At 41.5% G+C, this 24,053-nt stretch overlaps 1 protein-coding gene and 1 long non-coding RNA gene across 6 annotated transcripts in view; both read right to left on the bottom strand.

Annotated features, from left to right (window-relative positions):
• Window positions 1-24,053, bottom strand: part of LOC147021596 (zinc finger homeobox protein 4-like) — a 261,191-nt gene that overhangs the window by 210,010 nt on the left and 27,128 nt on the right. Inside the window, exon 1 of one of the 5 annotated variants that reach the window (XM_085891715.1) lies at window positions 1,359-1,490. The exons of the other annotated variants lie outside the window; for them this stretch is intronic. The gene's annotated coding sequence lies outside the window, so the exon portion shown is untranslated. Of the gene's footprint in view, window positions 1-1,358; window positions 1,491-24,053 lie in introns of those variants that run through there. 5 annotated transcript variants of the gene reach the window in all.
• LOC147021597 (uncharacterized) lies at window positions 9,515-11,948 on the bottom strand. The gene is made up of 3 exons (XR_015061376.1): window positions 10,829-11,948; window positions 10,698-10,739; window positions 9,515-9,893 (listed from the first exon to the last, which is right to left on the bottom strand). It is a non-coding gene; the product is annotated as an uncharacterized LOC147021597 (long non-coding RNA).

Raw genomic sequence — 24,053 nt, 5'->3', positions numbered from 1 at the left:
GCACAGGGCCTCATCACTCATGTGGCAGAGGGCTTTGGCCCTAGGGTTCTGCCCTGCTTGCCGAATGGCGCCAGTAGAGCCAAATATCATTCTTTGCACAGATGTGGCACATGCCGGAGATGGGGGCGGCACACCACAAGGGCACAAAAACTGCCCCTGTCCTACCAAACCGCCTGCCAACGCACTCAGGACGAAACAACGAGACGCATTATGGCAGTCGCACTCGAAGGCTGCCAGCAGAGAGGCGACTGCACCTGCTTCACACTGTCACCAATCAAAAGAAAAGTTCACATTAGGGAGGAGAGATAAGAAATGGGTTGCGTTGCAAAGATGAGGATTGGAAAATACAAAGGGACAAAAAGTATCGGTGTCTATAGCTGGCTCCTGTAAATGTATACCAGCATGGCAGAACCATTCAAGGTACTATTAGCACTGTCCTGAGATCAGCAAAGTGCACACAAATGCCTGCCCAGAGGGTCAGCAGTCTCCCACTGCGACTCGACTGCAACGGTCGGCAAACGTGGGCTCATAGCATAGCTTCGGTCAGACCATGCCGTTGGCAAATGGCCAGGCAACGGAGAACTGTTAATAATTATAACAAAGCAAACGGGTTGAATCACATGCATGGAACGCAGACACGACGTACAAGGAATATATATATATATATATATATATATATATATATATATATATATATATATATATATATATATATATATATATATATATATATATATATATATATATAAAAAACATTAATAACGCCAAGGCAGTTCATAAAACATACATCAATTTATTGCCATCAATTAAGGCAAAGCGATTTATCACAGAGTAAAGGCTGCCCCAAATCGGTGATAATGTGATTACAGAAACCTAATTCCTGCTCATTTAAAAAATAAATAATAAACAACAGTCTATCTTGTTATTACCAAGCACATATTCGACTAATTACCCTTCAATGTTACAACCAGCCCGTGCCTGATATAACAGCACCAGCCTTCTCCCTTTCCTGTTATGTCCTAATTAAATAATGACAAGGAATGATACTCATTATTAAATATCCTGACAGAGAAAAGCCAAAACTCTCAATTAATTGTAATCTCATCTGGAGCCCCATTAAATCACATTCAAAAGTGGCATTGAGGCCCCTCCGGCAAAGCCCGTTTGAGGGAGATAAAAATTCCACAAGCCAGAATAAAAAGATGGGTCGTAAAGACAATTAAATACGAGCTCCAAACACCAAGCAATTATATAAAGAGGAGGATATAGGCCAAGCAAATTTTCTCCATGCTGGAAGTGGAAGTGTGAGGAGCCTCAGGGGTGATGGAGAAAGAGGCGTGTGCCCGAATTCCACAAACCGGATGCAGAAATGGCACGTTGTTCCCGGCCGGGGCCGCCGGGCTAGGATCGGGCCGGACCTGTTCTCACGGCCCACACAAAACAGGAAGGCCAGAGACGGCTGTCCAACCGGACCTCTGCGACACGGCCAACCAAGTTTCCATGCTGCATGTCCCAGAAGAATTGCTAAATTTGGTCACAGCTGCAAGACTGCTGGGGAAGAGGGGATGGGCAGGGAGATGGACAGTGGGAGGGGGTGGGGCCAGTATTTAGGAGTGTATTGTGGGACTGCGTTGTGAGGCGAGTCTGATGTTGGCATACTCGTACCCAATTTGTTCTGAAAGTCCTCTCGACATGAGAAGCGTCGTAATGAAGGTGTGTGTGTGTGTGTTTTTGCTCCTCAACACGGAAATCAAAACTGTGTGTAAGATAGGACGTCACAGCAGACGGGATTCCCAGGATAAAATTAAAACCGAATCAAAATAACGTTTTGAGAAAAATAAAAATAATAATCTCACCAAATTCTGCACGCTCAGAACATCGGTTCCAAATTCGTGAATACATCAAAACATGAAGCTCAAATGTGGAGAGCAGAGTAAAATTGGAGGTAATTTCAGAGTCAAGTCATTGAAGGAAGTCAACAGTTGAGAATCAATGAAAATAAATAAATAAATAAATAAATAAATAAATAAATACAACCAACAACAAAATGTGCCAAGCATTTGCACAAATCAAAGCACAGCATGATGTACAGCATAATTGTCGACAAAGGAAGCGAGACGACCAATTGTAATCCGTGAACCACCGATGAGACTTGCAGGGCAAGTCCGGGCCTGACGCCTAGAAAAGCTACGATATTATCTGCAGGCCAAAGGACGTCACACCCCCACCTTGCCCACGTCTGAGAAATAATCCCCCTCCTCAAGCTTCCATGACTCTTAATTAGCAGCTCTGGGTAACCCAGCAACCCCAGAGTGCCTTATTACAGCCAAGGGTCTCAAGCAAATAAGGAAACAAAAAGGTGCCACACCGCCTGGCAAACTACCACGACAATAATCCCAAGGGCAAACGGCATCTCAAATAGCCAAAGGTGCCACAGAGGTGGTGCAGTGAGAAAAACCAAATTCAAACTTCCCACTTACATTTCGCCTTGAAAACCATTCCAAGGGAGAATACTTTGCAATTACTTAAACTCAACCACCATACCTGCCATGCAGCCAAGACAAATAGTCATGCAAGCCCAGCAGCATCCTTTCAACTCTTTCAGGAGAGTCTCCACTAATGACCGATAACAAAGACCGTTACTATTATTAAAAACATTTCCATTTAAACTTATAATGAGCTCAAATTCATGATGTCCACAGGACAAAGAGAGATGAATTAAAGGAAAGATTAAAAGAATAAGCGAAAGGTTTGGAGAAAGAAAGATCATTTAATTTGGAAACTTCGAATAGGATTTGCACCACCCTATGGAGAAACCAGCACGGCTGTCATGCTAATGAGCACCAAAGGTCTTTGAAGCACGATTGTACTTAAGGTTTTAAAAAAGAAGTCACATTAGTCCTATACAAAAATGTCATTAAATCTGCACTGCAGCTAGCTCTGCCTCATAAAGCACAACAGGGGCTGTGGCATGGTTGATCCAGGTTGTTATGCTGCACCAAGAATGAACTGGTGATCCGGTGGGTGTGACCTCCGCTGCACAGGTCCACATTCCAAAGGAAGGCCCAAACGTGTGGCGATTAGCTCAACAAGAGGTCGAACAGTCCCATAATACAATGGCTCCAGGAACTATGCCCAAGCAAAGCAGCAGCACGACGATGACCACAATGATCAATGAGAGCATCGATCAGAATGAAACCGTGCAGCGGCAATGAGACTTTAAAAAATAATAAATAATAAATAAATAAATAAATGGGGGAGATGGAGAAGGAAGCACAGAGATCACAACAGTTCAAGAATGTGGGAGAAGTTTTAAAAATAAAAAAGAAGAAAAAAGGAAAGTACAGCTGCAAAATAAATAAATGAATAAATAAAAGAAAATGAGGGTGGGTGGTAAGTGCTGGATGAGCATTTCATAAACATTCTCAACAACTCTGGATGCATTCGGCTCAACTATTCTTTGGGAACGATGACCAATTTATTCCTCCATCAGGATCATCTCAAACATACATTGTAAGCAGAGTATGTTCCCATCCACACTCATTTCAAAAAGAAAACAAACAATTAAAAGGAAAGAAAAAAAAAAAAGAAAAAATAAAAGAAAAAAGAAAGAGAAAAGGATGTCCGGTTGGAAGATTGGGTGGAATTTTACATTTTTGCCCAGTTTGAAAACAAAATATGTAAATGAACCACAGAAGCATCCTTCTTAACATCCTAGCGGATTCATTAGATCACACAGCCACTGGCTGCAGACAGAAGGATGACCATGATATAAGAGAAGTGCAAGAATGCTCCAAAAAAAAAATTTAACCACAATGTCAAGATATTAACGTTAATCAAAATTAAGACAGGGGGTGAAAGGGTAAGTTTAAACCACACGATGGAAAAATAAAATAAAAATAAAATAAAATAAACAACAACCAACTTCTCATGTTAAAAGTCATCCAGATATAAATTGCTGAAATTTTATGTTTTACCAGCATGTTAGAAGGATACTTCGGTTCAAATTTGCCAAATTTCAAAAACACTCTGGGAATAATGCACAATTTGTTCTTCGACGAGTCGTTTTATGTCTTACATTTCCTTGTTAAAGGCTCAATGTATGAATTTAAGGTGGTACTCCCCAATTTCTCAAACAATAAAGTATATCACTGCCTATGGATACATCATCATCATCTTTTTAGTCCTCCACAGGATGAAATCCTCAGCTCGCTCTTACTCACGTTGGGGACAGAGGCATACTCATCATGCTGGCAATGTGCAGGTTGGTGGTAGAATTTTATCAGGAATTTGGAATTTGTTTAGAATGCCGGCGATAACTCGTCAACTCGGCCGTGAAAGACACCATGGGATTTTGAAGGTCCACCAAGGATCAGTGCTGGTATATGGGTCCTATGGCTTATCGTCCACACATCGATGCCTTGCCCTGCATGCCAAGCACCAGGTTGACAGTTTAGAACTGGGTTGAGATTCGAACCCGGACAAGACTAGACGGCTCAAATGTGAGTACACATACTTCTAAGTTAACCTGTCAGTGCAAGGCTATGCAAACGAACTGTTAAATATTCGCCAGTGTGCGGAAGCCTTACTGGTTGGTATATGATGCATGTACACATAAGATATGTTGACCAAAGCTGAGGCAAATAAATAAATAAATAAATAAAAACAAAAACAAGCATGCATGCATGCAACTGTGCACACATTTACTACATCCATTGTGAAACATCAGGAAAACTAGAGGGGGGGCACTCGATAGAGTGCAAAACCTCTGCCGCCAATACTGCTGGGTCACTCAAGTGAACCTGATATCCTATTCATTGTAGGTCAAAACGGATCAGACTCTACTGAACCACGATTGAATAAACTAAACTAGATCGACGCGCATGTAGAAATGCCTAAAAAATAAAATCGAAATTTTTTTGAAAAAAAAGAGTTGCAAAATTTGTTTTTTTTCTCTAACAAATTTTTGGGGGGGGTTGGAAATCACTTAAAACATGTAGAAATGCCCAAAAAAAATTCAAATATTTTTCAAATAAAATCGAAATTTTTGGGGTTGGAAATCACTTAAAACAAGTAGAAATGCAAAAAATAAAAATAAAAAATAAAAATTCAAATATTTTTTCAAAATGCCCGCCATTGCGGCCATATTGGACTTTGGATCAAGTCCAAAATCTAATGGCATGATCCTTGGACCATACCTAATCCCCCCACCATGTTTCGTCGAAATCCGTCCAGGAGTTTTTCCATAATACTGTTCACAAACAAACAAACAAACAGACAGGGGTGAAAACAGTAACCTCCGTCCATCTTCGATGGCAGAGGTTAAATATATATATATATATATATATATATATATATATATATATATATATATATATATATATATATATATATATATTGCTTTAATTACCACACCAAGGGAACCCAAACTCAAAAAAACTAGAGGGGGAGCACTCGGGAGAGTGCAAAACCTCCGGCGCCAATACTGCTGGGTCACTCAAGTGAACCATATATCCTATTCATTAAATATGATGTCAACAGTGCTGACAGAGTTATAGTTCTTTTCTCCATTTTTTGGAGGTGGGGGGGGTTGGAAATCACTTAAAACATGTACAAATGCAGAAGAAAAAAAAATCGAAATTTGGTTGAAAAAAAAAGTTGCAAAAATGTTTTTTTCTCTCGCAATTTTTTTTTGGGGGGGGGGGGTGGAAATCACTTAAAACATGCAGAAATGCCAAAAAAAAAATTCTTTTTTGGGGGTGGGGTAAAAAAAAATTTGGGGGGGTTGGAAATCACTTAAAACATGTAAAAATGCAAAAAAGATTTTTCTCAAACAATTTTTTTGGGGGGGGTTGGAAATCACTTAAAATATGTAGAAATGCAAAAAAATAAAAAATTTTCTCTAATAATTTTTTTGGGGGGAGGGAAATTTTGGGGGGGGGTTGGAAATCACTTAAAACATGTAGAAATGCCAAAAAAAAAATTTCTCGAACAATTTTTTTTTGGGGGGGGGAACAAGTCCAAAATTTAATGGCATGATCCTTGGACCATACCTAACCCCCCCCCCCCACCAAGTTTCGTCGAAATCCGTCGAGGAGTTTTTCCGTAATACTATTCACAAACAAACAAACAAACAAATAAACAAACAAATAAACAAACAGAAAGGGGTGAAAACAGTAACCTCCATCCATCTTCGAAGATGGCAGAGGTTAAAAATCTGAAAACCATTGAAAATCATTCGTCAGGGTCTAATTTAACGGAAAAAAAAATTTCAATTTTGTTTTTTGCCAATCACAAAGTGCTGAAAAAAATCCCTAAAGTGTCTACTTTCAATTTTGCTCATGACATCACACCTTGAACCTACCTCGATCCAAATGGTGGCTTACATAAAGAAACATTAGATTTCGAGCTCGGATTCCGATATCGATCCACCATCATTCGCACTTCTGAAGGTTATCAGAATATTGAATCTGATCAGTGGGATTTTGAAGAAACCATTGGAGACAAAATTAGTGATGGAAACGCTTTCGGGAGAATTGTGGAGCAGAATCATCCCGAGCCTCATGCGAACAATTCAGACAAAGATGGCGACAATGGAAGTGTTGGTGAAGATGAAAACACCGGTTGCATGTTCAATACAGATGAGCAGGTTTTGTTTTTCCATTCATTGACAACTTATAAGGGATTTGTAATAATTGATAAATTGATTATACTACTCCAGCAGAAACACGGCACGGCAACCGCAGATAAAATGGCCGACTAGTGCTTTGTCCCACCGTCACAGGCTGACCGGGTGTCTTGTATGTTATGAGATCATCCTGTTTCATACTTTCCTTGGACGCCATTTGTGTCTGTGGCCATGCAGTGTCCGTGTCATGTCAATGTCCTGCCCGAGTGGAGGGGGGAGTGGTGCTGTGGGGGGGGGGGGGTGGGGGATTATGGGGACATGGTGGAGGGGGGAGCAGTCACCCATGTACATGTGCTGGTAGTTGGGTCGAAATGGGGTCATGATTTTGAGCGACGGCTGTTTCTTCCACATAATCGTGGGGATGACATCCCCTCTCTCTCAATCGTGGTGGATACCCACAAGATCTAGCCATCTCTGTCGTTTCATAACAGTGGTCTGTAAAATGTTCAGAGAACAAAAGCAAACATTTTGTCGGCCTCGGGTATTTCGGACCAACCTCGTCCAACTATGGCAAACTTCAGGTAGTTCGGCCATTGGTGTAGCATGAAACCACCTCGGTTTACATCACTACACAACAAACAACGATGCATCGACTTGGCATATTTGTATAAAATTGAAAATCATTCGTCGTTTGAGTTAAATCGTACCGCAATGTAACCCGTAGGCAGTACGAATATGGCGGTCGATTCTCGGGTGCGACGTCGCGGCGAAACATGAAGAAGATTTTGACTTTTAATCGCAAAATGACCAACTTTATAAATCGCAAAAAGACACATTCATCTCTATTTTTAGGGGTATCGATGGATAGATGAGCATCGAGTTGGTCTGAGCGTTTGGGTTCCCCTTTAATCACTGAATAAACTAAATTTATAGGGGAATTATCCAGACTCGGTGGCATAATGGTTAGAACATCCGCTCCGGGCCTCGGTCGGCGGTTCGAGCCCCAGTCGAGTCATACCAAAGACTTTAAAAATGTTCAGTACTGGTTCCTTGCTTGATGCTCAGCCTTTAAAAAAGATAGAGCATGAACAAACAACCATAGGTTGGCAACCATAGCACAGGCTTGATGGGCCAACCAATGCCTCCTCCTGCATTGAAGCTCCTTGAAAGTAGCTTGTATTATAAATCTACAAATAAAAAAGGCAAAATGAGAAACATCGTTAGCGGCAAGATAGCTCAAAGGGTGGTGTTTTTAACCGACAGATTGTCTCTGCTCAATGATTTGATCCCCAAAAAGACTGTGCTTCACCAAACAGTCGTTAATGTGCAGTGCTTTTCAGAGGAGGGAGCCATCGCGTCATTGGTCCGTTCCTCCGTGGAGTCGAATCGGACTAAAACTGCTGCCCTTTGGATGGGGGGCTTGAAACCAGCTCGCCCATCTACATTCATGTTGTGGACTTTAGACATCCCACTGCATCACTTGAAAAGAGTAGGCCAATGTGTGTCTGTGCCCCGGTTAAATTCGCTGCCGAAATATCAAATGGGATTGGTAACGGGAGGTGGAAATTAGGTCATGGTGAGAGAATATGGCCACTACTTATGGAAAATAATTTGACAAATCACATTAATTGGGTGTGAACAAAGTACAGGCATGATGGGCCAAAAGGCCTCTGCTGTATGAAAATTTCTTGAAATATGTACTGCATGTATCCGGTGATTGTGCCAGCATTATGGACGTATGCTACAGGCAGAATTACACAATCTTCATTTCTGCCCCAATTTCATTGTCCAAAAGAGTCTTTTGTTTTGTTAAGAAACAAATAAAAAATAAATAAGGAACAAATATTCGATCAAATTAAATCGTCGGCTTGGTTGGACCTCGAGAGATGAAGCGATTGCACCTTGTAATCCCATGGCCCGGATTTGATTTGTCTGTAGTACTTTCATGTCCTTGTCCTTCACACACGTGCAACATTGTCCTTCAGCCTTCACAAAAAAGTAAATAAATAAATAAATAAAACGTCTTACACATTGACCTGCGAGGGGAATATGGTGAAATACAAGAAGTGGAAGATGTGTTCCGAATTCACATTTCTTAAACTATTCAACAAGTTAACAAAGCAATCATTTGTTGTTTTGTGTGGGTTTTTTTTTTTTTTCGAAAGTGACATGCTTGCCAGGTATGCAAAACGCCCATTTTGCACAAAAGCTAATGTTTAGAGATGTCGCCTTTCAAGAAATACCTCCCATCAAAAGTCCATGGTGAAGTTTGGATGAGAGCCAAGCTCACTTGCTCATCCTTGCTTAGAGGAGACTGCTCCCCTGCAACACACCGGAAATAGATAAGAAAGGCTAATGATATGGCGGAGCGAGCAACGGAATCAGGATGGAGAACGAGATGAATGCTTATGATCAAGGACACTACACGAACGAACGGCTGTGGTAGCACATTGTTAAATGGACAAATTCAGGTTATGCAAAGTCGACTTTATACAAAGCATCAGTCATATTCTTTCGGTATGCAATCTCACACGTGACACGACCGTCCCGTCTCACATGAGCATTGAAAACAAGGCACTGTGACCTGTCAGATTGTCAGATAACATTGTCAGAAACAAAGATGAAATGGCGGCATTGCTAACCGAAGTATTGGTACACAATAACGTTGGGTCAATGTCATTCCAAAAGCAATGGTCAACATGAAAAGTCATAAAACAGAAGCAGCTAAAGCAAGACATGCACTCTGAAAGTGGAGAAAACTGGCATCACACCAGTATCAATCAGTGACTACTTCATTAATGGTCCCAATTATTCCAAGCTTGTCGGGGGGGGGGGGGGCGGGGGGGGAAAGCTTTTGTCCCAGGCCTTTTATGAACATGATGCCAGGCCTGACGTTCCACTGAAAGTGGCAGGAATTTGGAATAATTTCACCAAGATGCTGGAGATAACTCAACATTTCTCCATGAAAAACACGATGGGATTATTAACGTCCAACAACAAATTAACTCGCAGACAGGATTACCAGAATAACATTTGTGATGTTGATTATACCACCTGCTCGTTAACTGGTTGCCTTTGGAGCCCTACCTGTGAAACACCAATCGGACAGTTTGTAGTCAGGTCAGGAATCACACTCAAACGAGCCAGCTCGAAGGTAAGTGCGCCGCTACCCGTAACAGTGACTTGAGTGATAAAACAATCAAAAGAGATACCAGGAAATGAACGAGCTATTTAAATGGAAGTTGCTCATGGTTCGGCGCCAATTCTGAAAAGAGCACAATGAAAAAAAAAATGGAATGTTTTAAATGCTGCTTGAAAACATCACAGCTTTGTCCTCCAAATTCAACACCTCCAATCACACCACAATTTAAAAAAATAAATAAATAAAACGAGCACTTCGCATCCTGGAGAGCCTCGTTCTGCCTTGTCATACCCACTTTAGGAGATGTACAACGTTTGAAGCTACATTATGGAAAAAATAAATAAATAAATAAAACAGATCAAACTCAGACTTCAGCACACACTTTAAATGGAGCCATTTTAAAAGCCATCAACTCAATGACAATGCAGGCAATGAGTCATCAATACATTTGCATCTTAGAGGTTATCAAGAACCACAAGCAAGCGTCCTATGCTACAAGATGACAAATACATTTTACGCTCAGTTTGAACAACAGGGTAAGGTCTAGCTCGTGCTGAAGTACCATATCATTTGAGAATAATAAACAAACAAATAAATAAATAACCGCTTTTGAACTTAACCATTTCCACAACACCATGCTGAAAAATGGGGAGCTCCATCAAAATCCTCCCAACGAACTTTCACTCCTGCCAAGGCAAGAATCAGCCCGTTGAGGCAATAAATAAATTTGTCCTCTACAGACTCCTTTCTGGTCTTGCACCCTCTGCCCTTTCCAAGCTCTGTCCCCCCCCCCAACCAACCCTCCCCCACACCCCCGAGGTTTCTTCAGGGTGTTTCAACTGTCTGCCAGGAACTCCCATCTGGTCAAACTCCCAAAATCATGAATCACCGCTCACCTCCACTCATTCGTTCCTCTTTTTCTCTCACCTTTGGAATCAACGGCCACATTCTCTTCAATCCCATTCTTCCCTGCAGGGTTTCAAGACAGCTGTTCAACACCATCCACCATCGAAAATTGACATTTTTTTCGACCCCCCATTAACCCTCCCCAAGCCCACCTTGTTTCCAGGTTTGCAGTTTCTCCTTCCACTTCTGTGATCAAGAGTTTGCTTCTGTATCCATCTTGTTCACCCCCTGTGTCCTCCCCCATGCCCTCATTCTTTCAAACATCGCTTATTTCTCCAAGTCTCCCTCTATTTTGTCCCTCAACCCTGCTGTTGGTAAGTGTCCCCAGCCAACACCTTCTATTTCTGCTGTTCTTTTCGTTCTGTTACATCCTCATCCATTCTGTGGTCTAGCTGCTGCACGAGCCTCAACATTGTATACAAAAAAAAGGCCTTGCACCAATGCCCAGACGATTCAACAAACACGGAGCACTCCAAAACTCGAGCCAACAAGCACTAATCAGCAACAGGTACTTGGGTACCTAATCAAAAGAAACAAATGCCAAGGATTTCCACCATGACTGCCATGACGGCGTGGAGCAAGCACCCAGCAAGCTATAGCATGCAGTCAGCAGTGAATAAAATATTTAGGGATGAAGAGCGCTTAGAGATACTACGAGCACGTGCATGCAATGGATAAAATACTGCAAGTTACAATTCATGTGATGTCCCATACCGGAGATGGGTGCTCAAAAAAAGGGGAAAAAAAATTTCAAACACAACGACTAGAAATGAGGCCTGGAGTAGCAGACAGGGTCCACATTAGCTCAACGCCCTTGAAACAAAAGGGCCTTTCAAAGGCATTTCATCACCCGTTGTGCACAGGGGCCGGGTTGACTCGTGGAGTTCATGACCCCAGACATGTTTTAAGGGAGGGGTGCTGATGGCGAGGGGAGGGATTAAGTGGCGATGGGAATAAAAGGCAAAAAAAAAAAAAAAAGAGAAAAAAAAAATCAATAGCTTCATCTTCAGACACCCACCCTTTACTAATGCCAAGGCAACTCATATTAACTCTTTGTTCATCAAGAAACAAAAGGTAAGAAAGAATGCAGCCCAGTGGGTTGGCGAGTGCAAGCAGGCCTTTCACGAAATCGACACGCTTAGAGAAAACCTGCAATTATGAGGCGGTAGCAACATTCCCTCGAGCGAGTAGCCCACAGGGTGACCTGCTGGAGCCAGCCAGCCACACTGGCGTTACTAAGCGGAATGTCCATAAGTGCTGAGATGTGGTGGACCTTGCAATATATATATATATATTTTTTTTTTTTTTTTTAAACAACAACACGCCAACAAACGCTGTCATATGAACCAGTTTTAATTGGCAGAAGCAAAGACGATCCAATTTTTATATATATATATATATATATATATATATATATATATATATATATATATATATATATATATATATATATATATATTACAATGATGTTCTACACAAAGGCCAAGGAGGTATGCAAACAACAATCCAGGTCAAAATATTTAGGAAATGGTCAAAAAAAAACATAGATATCTTCGTCATATTTATCACAACCTTTCCAAGTCTGTTGTGTGGTGCTGTTGCTCCACTCTTTCAAGAATGCGGACGAACACCACCTTATGGTTTATCCCGTTTCTACACGCACTTACCCCCTCCCTAACATCCCCTCACCTCCACCCACAGCCTGTGGTGCATCTGTGTGCTCTTGTCTCCCCGTTTCTGCTTTACAACACCATCAATCCATTGAGCCCCAGCCTGCATCATTCAGCTCTTCCATGAGCCTTGACATCTGCATCTAAAAAGACAAAAATGAAAGACATCAAACAACAAAAACCTCCATCATCACGTGTTCCATTGTGTGATAAGAAAAACGGTAACGATGAGGACCGATGGTTCAAATTACACAAATTGCCAATTATAAATAGCTGAGGTAGTAAATAAATGTCAAAATAAAAATTACCTGCAACACAAACACTGCCCTGAAAACAATGCACACAGAGGTCTGCACATCAAATCGGCAGCTCTTCCTCGAGTACTACTCAGCACATGACAATTAGCGCAACGTTGGCCCAAGATGACCTTCAAGATGTCTTTATTAAATCACAGACATATGCATACTTGTTTCGACAAGATGCTCAATCAAACAAATGTGAATTCGTAAAGAACCAGCTCGACAGGAAAATGAAAATTCCATCTTGTGCCAGGCCATCAAAACAAACAAAACTTTTAATCTACATTTATTTATTTTTTTGGACCTCGCGTAATAGAAACCAGCTCGGAAAGGCAAGTTCATACTTGAAAACACCCTCAAGCACGCTCCAAAGAAGATCACCGAATGCTTCAAAGTTAAAAAGAAAAATAAAATAAAATAAATGAAAGGAATTAAAAAACAAATTGGGGGACCATTTGGAATAGACCCAAATGACCATTTTTCATTCGCTCATTTTCACAAGGTCAAGGTCACAATAAATGCCTCCAATGAACAGACACCAAACCCGCTAGTAAGGCCTTAGAATCAACTTCACACCCTACCGAGTGGTTATGCAGTCACCTCGACATTGCCTGCCTCATGGTGTCAAATAGTAAAATTAAAATAAAATTAAAAAAAAATACTTTGTGCTGCCATCTCGCATGAAATGCAGAAAGAAAATTACAATTAAAATTAAATTAAATAATTTTTTTAAATAATAATAATAATAATCACACTTGCAAAAATTAAATAAATAAAGCGGTCCAACCAATGTCACCATCATTCCTGCACTCCCAGGGGCAACAGTGGTTCAAAGTATGTATGCTGGCACACAGAAACATCAAACTCACGCTTCCTGAAAATAACTTGAAATATGGATTGCTCTGTAAATTAAGGGTGGACTTTGCTTGATACAACGTGGAGATTTTCCAAAGCCAACCCACACTGGCATACAGTGGCAGGCACTGGGCAGTCTAACAGACTTTACATTATTACGACGAGCTAGTGAGGGCTTGGAGTTCACGCGGGCCATAAAACGTCTGATAAAGTCGCTCCAAAGACAAACACATGATTAGACTTCACAACGCGCAGGAATGATCATCAAGCATGACGAAGACCAAAACACCTGGTGGAAATCCAAGACAGCTGTACAGACATATTTGGAACTTGGGAGAAGTCTGTAACTAATATAAATAAATGAGGCATGAGTTTTAAAGTCACTTGCAAGCTTGAAATACACATTTCTTTTTAAAGGCCATTGTTGTGGAGACGATCGACCGTCACAGGGTGTGTGTGATATGGCAGAGAGCGCAGGAAGAGTGAGATGTGTGTGTGTGTCTTGTGAGTAACTTGCAAAAGTTTTCATGTAGAATGCATCATCTTCCTCTATCGATCGGAGGCTAACAAAGTAAAGTGTCAGAAACTTTAAAGGTTAGTAAATGCCATCATGTTCAAATCGTACACCCATTTTCATTGGGCAGCTCCTTTCACTCCACCCTTCCCCCATTCCCATTCCCCACTCCATCAAGGATAATCCCTCCCGAGCCTCCCCCACACCTTCCCTGCAGCAGTCCAACCAGACGTGACACCTTGGAGACCTTTCAGCCTAAACATGCCAAATGCCCCCTCGTGCAGCCCTCCCCCATCTCCTCCTCTTGGCAGCTGCATCTGCTATTAGCTCTACCAAAGTGCTCTACCAAAGTTCCACTACTCGGCCACACTGACATCCATTGTCTGACGACCTTCGGAAGAGAGACAGCTTTCCCCTTTCATCAAATGCACTTCAAGTCACCACAAAATGGAAGTTCCATGCATCATGTGAAAAGGAGACACAAAGGAGCCAAACTTTACTCGAGGAATGTGTGAGTAACTGAAACATGCACACAATAATCATCAGCACTCAACTCGTCCCAGCACCCTCTTCCCAAATTATCAACTCAAGTAAACAGCAGAGGATCTTGCATAACAACAACCTGACAATTCAACCGCCTCCTCCACCAGCACAGACACGCATCCCAAACAATACATATAAAAAAAACAAAATAACTTTTCCCCTCAACCCAAACACCCATCAAGTCACAGGGTGAGTCACATTTCCCATCAGCAGGCATCTCGATGGCCTGAAATCAATGATGAAGCCATCCTCATGTTAGAAACCATAACCCTCCATACTCACAAGTCAATCAACTTACCGCTCCACCTCCTCCTCCTCCTCCTCCTCCTCCCCCCTCCACTCCCAAGCAAAACTTTCCCTCGGTCTTCATCAGCAACCAAAACAAAGTTCACATACAGATCATGAAAGTAAAAGTAAAAAAAAAATATATATATATATATATTTTATTAAAACATCCACAAACAAACTTTTTTTCACACTTTATCTTGTCGTTGGCAAAGCCCGTGTGGCATCTCGACGTTTAACCTTGCTATCATATTTAAAACAAACAATCGCTTGCCAGGCAGGACTGGGCCTGGCAGGAGCACAATGACAATTCCACGTTTCTCAGGGAGGAGGGTGTACAACTGACTGAAGATTATTCACCTTCTTACACAATGCAATGCAATCTGCGTAATGGCACACCCATGGTCAGAGGACCAGCAGAACCCTCTTGGGCACAGGCAGAGTTAAATTTGACACATCCCCCCCGTCTCCCACCCCCAACCCCTCTTTCAACCCTCACCGACTTTCCCTAATGCTCAATAAACGGTAAAACGAGAATAAAAGGAAATTAAGGGGGAGAGGGGGGGAGGAGGAGAGGGGGGGAGGAGGAGGTGGGGGGGAGGAGGTGGGGGGGGGAGGAGAAGGGTGTTCAGAAGAAATATACACAAGGTCAAAACTTGGCACATTTGGTGGAAAAGAGAAAAGAAAATTCCTCTTGCACATTATTAAAGGTGTCTCACACAATCCAGGCATAGTGTCGTTAATGGCCAGAGCAGGAAATAATTACACCAGCAGTACCATGGATCAGGTTCAACCGCACAATTTTGAGAACACAAATGAGCTTTTCACTGACAATCCCTTTGTGGGACGATTAGGCCGGGGATGGGTGCGGGCATGCCTTTCCATTCGAACCGTTGAGCATCCGCATCCACATCCACATCCACCGAGGCCACACGGGCCTCGGAGGCTAGTGCAAAAGAATGTGCAGTGTCAAAACTCCACTGCACTTTCAAACCGTGAGAATCGTCATGCATCCTTACAGTGTGCAGGAAACCCAGTCGATCAAACTCCGTGCAAATCTTGGTGTTGGCTTCACGGTTAAGGTGGCCGGCTTGAGATCTTAGGGTCTTGAGTTTGAGCCCCTGTTGCGCCATTGAGATAACTCCAGGTGGGTCGACTCAGCCCATCATCCCTCCGAGTTTGGCAAAATGAGGACCAGCTTACTGGTAAACAGGGTCACTGCATCGGCGGCACAGCCATGCTTCTAGAAAAAAAAAGCGATGCAACCAGCAGCCAGAGGCTGCATACAAAACAAACTCCATTGGATCAAGGGCCCCCCCAAAAAAAATAATGTGCCGTGGACCCAATAACAGATTGCTTGAGAAAGAACATTCTACAGAAGTTTCCATTTAGACACGAAATGAAGAAAAAAAAAATTTTCAAACCCAATTTATCATCGTCTCTGATGCGGGAAAGCAATCTCAAGCGAGTTCCGCAAGCCTTTTAAATGAGTCTCGACCATTTCCACACTGTTGGAACAAATGAGACATGCACAACACCCCCAAATGCACATTGGCAGTTTTTAACCATTGTTGCGAATTAAATCTGGGCCCATTAGACTGCAGATCAAAGTCCATGTTACGTCTGGCCCGGAGAATTTGCCATCTGGTTGCAGTTTTGTTTTCCCCACCATTTTGTTTGTCAAAGAACGAAACAAGGGGAGTTGTTGACAAATCTTTAAGACAAGCTGACGCACACCATGTCACGTAAAACTGTACAATGTGAATGTCTACTCAAATTGAAAGATTCCCAGGAAGGCAAAAAAAAAAAATTAAAAATCATCGATGTCAACAGAAACCGCCTGATGAAGTGAAAGCAGATTTGCTTGGGATAGAGGAGGGGCTAGGGGGACAGTCAGGACGGGGGAGCTGGAAGAAGTAATCAACAAAGAAACCATAACACCTTCAACGTCCAAGACACACATTTCACACAAGGGCTCAGACACATATCGAACACTTTGCAGATATCAGGCACAACAGCAGAGCGACTCCACGTCTACCTGTTGTGCACCATTATAAAGCAATCAGAACAGGTGTGTAGTAGTATGGCTGTGTCTCAAAAGAACACATGTTGTCGACTGAGTAAATTACAGTGCCACTCAGCAAATTACCAATACGTTCCATTCGTCTGAAGCATTCACCTTATCAGGGACAATTTGGGTCACCTGATCAAGATCTGGATATTTAGACTTCAGTAAACCACCAAGAAGATTGTTTAAAGCTGTAGCAGATATTAAACCGAGAGTGCACCACGGTAATGTTGAGCCATATGGCCTCATTTCCTTGTTTGAGCTCAGTTTCTCCTGTCTAATGTGTGTTTTTTGTTTTTTCTTTTAAATAATTTTCAGATGTGCACACACAAACAATAACAGCGAATTGCCTTGGGGTGGGTGGGATTATTTTTTACTGCCCATGACCTGACCCTGAGTACCACTGGCACATATGCAAAATTTGGTGGAGATTGAGAAAGGGTCAGACATGAACGAACGAACACACACACACCTCCGATATATACATTCCTTTTTTTCTTTTCTTTTTCTTCTCAACAAAGCATGCCAAGTATGCTTACTTGTTCATAAATTTATGGTCAAATAAAGTATTTTTAGCGAAATGTATATTTTGCCTGAAAATGTCCTTAAATATAAAGATTTTGAAAGAATCGGATGTAAACTGCACACACAAGCTGGCTCCATGGTCAAGTGGTTTAAAAATGGGGTTATTTTTTTCTTCTTCTTTCTTCACTGGCTGGTAAGAGTTCATTTTCCACTCATGACTGCTCACTCTCACCAACCCACACTTGGCAAGTGTGCCAAACACACCCTGACAGTTTTGCGAGGCCTTTGTCCCACAATGCTCTAAAATAAGCAGTCCATGGTTGGTTATATACATCAATATTTCAAATACTTATAAAAGTCTCATGTTTATTTCCTGGTGAAGGAACCCACTTTTAAGAGATGTCACTCAAGTCATTTGGTGACAAAGACAAGTTCTCATGATGTTCGGTAGTCAATGCTGAGATTGCCCGATGAGAATCTAGAAAGTGGATTTAAGTTATAAAGCCCAAAGTGTATACTGCACTTGAGAAGAAAAAAAAACAATGCATGCAGTAGCTGTAATGTATACAGTGCGTATAGAAAGTCTACACCCCCTTTTCAATTTTTCACCTTTTGTTGCCTTATAGCCTGTCATTAAATCAGACTTTTTCTACTTTTATTTACACATCATAACCCACAACTTTTACGTGCATAAGTACCCCCCCCACCCCCCCCCCACAAGTTAATACTCAGTGGAAGCACCTTTGACAGCAATTATAGCTGTGAGTCTGTTGAGATAGGTCTCTACGAACTTTGCACACCTTGATTGGGCAATATTTGCCCATTCATCTGTACAAAACTGTTCAAGCTCAGTCAAGTTGCCTGGGGAGCGTTGATGGACAGTAATCTTCAAGTCATGCCACAGATTTTCGATTGGAGTTAGGTCGGGGCTCTGACTGGGCCACTCAAGGGCATTTATCTTCTTGTTCCTTAGACACTCCAGTGTAGCTTTTGCTGTGTGCTTTGGGTAGTTGCATGCTGAAAGGTGAACATCCATCCCAATTTCAGCTTTCTTGCAGAGGGGCAGCAGGTTTTCCTCCCGGATCTTTCTGTATTTTGCTCCATCCATTTTCCCTTATAGTTCTATCCTGGCAAGTGCCATAAATCCCTGCTGATGAGAAGCATCCCCACAACATGATGCTGCCACCACCATGCTTCACAGTAGAGATGGTGTTCTTTGGATTATGTGCTGTGTTTGGTTGCACCAAATGTAACATTTGGTATTTAGGCCAAAAAGTTCCATCTTGGTTTCGTCAGACCACAAAACGTTTTGCCACCTGGCTTCAGAATCTGTCGAGTGTTTATTTGCATACCTGAAACGGGACTCAAGGTGGGCTTTTTAAAGTAATGGCTTCCTTCTTGCCACCCTACCATTTCGGCCAAACTTGTGGAGTGCTTGGGATATTGTCACATGCACAGTGACAAATCTTTCCCATAAAAGCATGTAGCTCATTTAAAGTTGTCATTGGCCTTTTTGAGGACTCTGATCAGTCTCCTCCTTGCCTGGTCACCCATTTTGTCAGGACGGCCTGATCTCGGCAGGGTCTTGGTGGTACCATACGCCTTCCACTTCTTAATGATCATCTTGACTGTGCTCCAAGGTATAGTCAAGACCTTTGAAATATTATATACCCATCCCCTGATCTGTGCCTTTCCACAACTTCATTCCAGAGGTCTTTTGAAAGCTTCTTGATGTTCATAGTTGAGTCTTTGCGGCGAATGTATGCAAAAAATAAATAAATCAATGCACCACCCAGCAGAGTCAACCAACATTAACAGCTGATTTTATTCTGAAATTATCAGAATCACCATCATTTAACACAGATGGAGGCCAATTAACTTGAGGGATTAAAAGGTGAATGGTTACATCTTAGCTAATTTACAATTGCGATTATAAGGGGGGTGGACACTTATACAACCAAGACATTCTAGTTTTGTATTTTTAATTAATTTTCTGAAATTTGTAGAATTTAGTTTCACACTTGGAAGTTGTGGGTTCGGTGTAAGTAAATGTGGAAAAAGTCTGATTTAATGCAAATTAATTACAGGCTACAAGGCAACAAAAGATAAAAATTTTGAAAAGGGGTGCAGATTTTCTATCGGCACTGTATCTGTGGAGTGTCTGTGTTGTAACTGAACTACTCCCTCAAACTTTTTTCGAAATCGTACCAAACTTATGGGTGGCTGCACCTACCTCTCCCATGTGTATTTACTAACTGTATATATCGAGAAATTGTTTGAAAAAAAAATATCAGTTTTTTTTGAAAACTTTAATCTTCAACTTCAATTCCTTATAAAAATGTAATGTCATGATTATTACAAATAAATTTGTACAAAATAAATTTTTTAATTACGATTGGTGTAAATCATGACAACAGGGCAACTCATGGACTTATCCTCAGTTAAAACACGACCGTCTCAGTAGCGACATGTGGTGAAGTGTTTTGAATTGCACAGCGGGAATTTTTTTGAATTACGTGGAGGTGAGTGGTTACCAGTTTTTATTACGTGGTTTTTAATAACAGTGGTTACTTGGAGGTTAGGAGTTTGGAATAGTGTGGTGGTGTTTGTCCCACTGTAGCGACATGTGGTGAGGCGAGCGTAGTGAGCCGATCCATGCTAGTGTAAATATATGTGTACCATGGTCTGTCCATGCGTGGGATCGTCCGAGTATCCATCTGCATTTGATGGTGGCAGCTTCCTGCACTGCATTTGAAAAGCTGCTGATTGGTTATTCTGCATTTTCATTTCACTATTATTGATGCAATATCATCAGTCACTTTGTTGTGCCTTCCAGTAATCTTGAAAAATAAACATGAATATCTGGATTAGAGTTCATTGAATGCAGATCTTCATGGAGAAACGCAATATAAAATAGACATATTTTGCCCTCTTTTTAGACAAATCCAACCTCTGCCGCCCGGTGTTGCACCACCATTTCACGGTGGGAGAAATAAATACATCTTTGTGTTTTGACTCAGAGCTTTGGCTCTGAGTGAAACAGAGTGCAACACAATCAACCTTTTTAAAGTCTATGAAATAATTTAAATCGATAGGTTAACATAAACTTTTCCAATCCCGCGATGGGTACATTTGCTTTTTTGTGCAATTCACGATCCTCATCAGACATTCCATCATACAACAATGCATGTGCTATATATCACAAGACCAGTGAACACGTGCATGCACATGTCCATATTGCTTACCACCAAATAGAGCCCCATCCATTCATCCATTGGGACCATTCTCTGTGCAGAGCGTTGGTGCTGCCAAAGCAGTCTCCTTGGCTAATGGACACAATCCTGGACGGGTCGCCACTCCGACACAGGATACCAGCAAGCTGGCACTCATTTTGCCGACATCGGCAGGATGACAGGCATTGTCAACCCCACCTGGTATTAATTAAACAGCAAAGGGGGATTTGAACTCAGGATCCTATGATCCCAAGCCCACCACCCTAACCATTAAGCCAACACCAGGCATACCAAATAGAATACAGTAATTATTCAAATACAAAAACTGTAATTTTAACGGATTTCCCACGTGTTCGACTGCATGCCCTTGTGACCACGGAAAATGTCTTAAAATGCATTTATTTGAATGTTTCATGAATATTTTTACTGTTATTGTACTTAAATTCCATTTGGTGTCATTATTTGAGACCTCAAAAGTACTCATTTTTATCTGCTAAATGTAGCTCCCTGTGTTAGCATACATCTGGCCATTTGTTTTAATCGATTGATAAGTTGTGTTGTGTGCTGGTTACCTCCGCATCTCGTGAAGTTGTGGACGGATTCGGATTAAATTTCGTGTGCAGGTTGAGCGTGTCACAAGGACGAACTGATTAGATTTTGGTGAATATCCACATCCAAATACTTAAAATTATTAAATTATTCTTCACTATTGAGAGATAGGGACAAAAATGAGATAGGGCTGTCCAAGAAAGGCATTCCTACAATGTGGAATGGAAAACAATCTCGTTTATCAAATAATTTGGTGGCAAATATTGTCGTTATTGATACCCATTTGTAACTCAAAAAATATACCATCAGAGATGGGGAATCCCCCGCCATTGAAAAATAATTGAAATCAGATAAGCGGTTTTCCATTTATTACAAAAAACATTTTTTTCAAGATGGCCGCCCCAGTTAGCAATCTTGGATCCGGCCACGCCCAAAATCAATAGGGTTCTTCCTTTTCAGGTGGTACATGTGTGACCCAAATTTCAAATCGATATGGCGAACAGTTTACGAGTTATCGCACTCACAGCTATAAATGTTGACGCCCAGCCAGCCGGACGGACGGACGGACAGCCAGACAGACAGACGACCCGGGTGATAACAATATCCCCCTTCCACCACGCGGCGGGGGATAAAAAAAAAACTAAATATCCTACCTCTTTTGGATAAATGTTATCCTGATAATAAAATGAATATAAAGCAATGAATTGCCATCAATAAATACATATCAATAAAGCCAAAGATGTTTCTGCACATTTTTGTCGATCTTAGCTAATTCCTGCTCATGTTGTCCCGTCTGCCCACATTAAGTGTGGACGTTGAAGACTCCACAGTTTCCTTTGCAAAGAGAAGGTGAGCCAGCATCATGGCCAGATAACAAATTCCTGCCTTGACTACTCAGTTGAGCATCATGCCTGGCCTGCCAGTTCATGAATGACTTGGGCCAAAAAAATTTCCCTGGCTAACTCCATAAGAGCATGGGAATAATCGAAGAAAGAAGATCTTCATTAGCTGTGCATATTTGAAATTTTAAATAATGGGTGGCAGCAGTGATAAACATAATGTCCTTGAAGGCCTCATCTCATGTTGGGGTGTTGGCGGTGCAGACGCACGCATGCACGCACGCACGCACGCACACACACACCCTCAAAGAGCGTTAAACAACAGGGGGTTTGGGTTGGAGTTAGATAAATGTAAATATAAAGGAGTACAATGTCAATGAACAATCATAGAGCCAGTGATTTTCAGCGATCACGGAAAACAGAATTCACGGAATTGGTGACTTGAAGCAGAAAACTGAATCTGACACGGAAAAAACAAACGGAATGCAGTAAATTGCAAAAACAAAAAGAAGTCGAGATTAGGTCCAATTACAAATAAAACTATTCACCATATTGTCTTATTTTGTGTGTGCAATTCACCATCGACACACTTTCCCACAGTGTAATTACGAAGTTTTTATTTGTTTGTTTGTGTTTTTCAATACATCGTAATTTGACGCACAAGGAACACCCTCTATACCAGGACCATGAGCACAGCCAATGCTCCCACTCACATCAATCGCGGCTGCTTCCGACGAGCATCGCTGAGAATCTCAATAATATCGTACAGAATAAAATTACATCCAACAATCTCTGGGGAACCCAGTCAAAGTGGAATTAGATTTGAAATTCAGCCCACTGTGATGAAAACAAAATGTCGGTGGGCACAAATGATCGTCGACGAAAACAAATATGCATGCAACTTTGGAGAAACTTTATTACGGTAACAAAAAATCGTCATAAGAAATGAGATTGGCAACAACAATCAAAAACATCCAGAAACTAGAACGACACTCGGTGGAGTGCATACCTCTGCTAGACTGAACAGTTCACACCACTGAGAGATGGGGCCAAAAACGTATCAGTGTCATGCACTGATAGGCCGGATCTGCATCCAGATCTGAACCAAAAATCGAACTGGCTTGTTCCATCGCCGATCCAACTCATCCGCCGTGTTTTGTCCTCACCTGTCCACAACGTTTTGAAATATCATGCAATACTGTCGGACCCCGATATTCGTGGGGGACACGTTCCTGAAAAATGCTGCGATTGTCGAATTCACGAATGTCGGGGCATCGTTTCAATGGGGAAAAGGGGGATAGGTTCCCAGCGGTTCAGAAGTCATAAGGGAAACATAAAAAAAATCCATGAAAAAGAAAAAAAAACAAGAATACACCGGCAAGTAAAATAAAATAAAATGCAAAACTGCGAAAATAAATACATAAAAGAAACCCACAAAAAAAAAAAAAAACACGGATACGCCCGCAAAAATCTGGATTACAAAAGATAAAAAACATGAATACGTGAAGCACACAGCCATGAATGTGGAACGTTGTCACATTTTACAAACGCAGGGTCTGCATGGGGTCCGACAGTATATCGTTTTTGGACCCATCTCTCAATGGTGAAGAATTGCTTGAATTTTTTTTTTAATTCTCGCATCCGAATCCAGATCTTCACCATAATCAAATCAATTCGTCCTTGTCATACACCCAACCTGTCCACCAAATTTTGTCCAAATACGTTAACAACATTTTGAGATATCCTGCTCACAGACAGACAGCTGTTTGATGGAGGTGGAAAACGCCGTCTCGGGCGTCGTTACATAATATTTCATAAATGCTCGATTGGGTTCAGATGGGGTGGCTGAGAAGGCCATGACATAAGGATAACATCAGTAAAGACAACAAACAAATAAAGGATTCTTCTATTTTTAATAACAAGAAATGTAATGTATTTTGAGATGGCTTTTTTTTTGCATTTTTGAAAATGGCAAAGGCACTTTTGTGAAACGGAAA

This window comes from Eptatretus burgeri, chromosome 8, assembly GCF_056783735.1.
Source record: "Eptatretus burgeri isolate ZD-2024b chromosome 8, Ebu_testis_v1, whole genome shotgun sequence".
NCBI lineage: Eukaryota > Metazoa > Chordata > Myxini > Myxiniformes > Myxinidae > Eptatretus > Eptatretus burgeri.
This window is presented reverse-complemented; position numbering and strand designations above follow the sequence as displayed.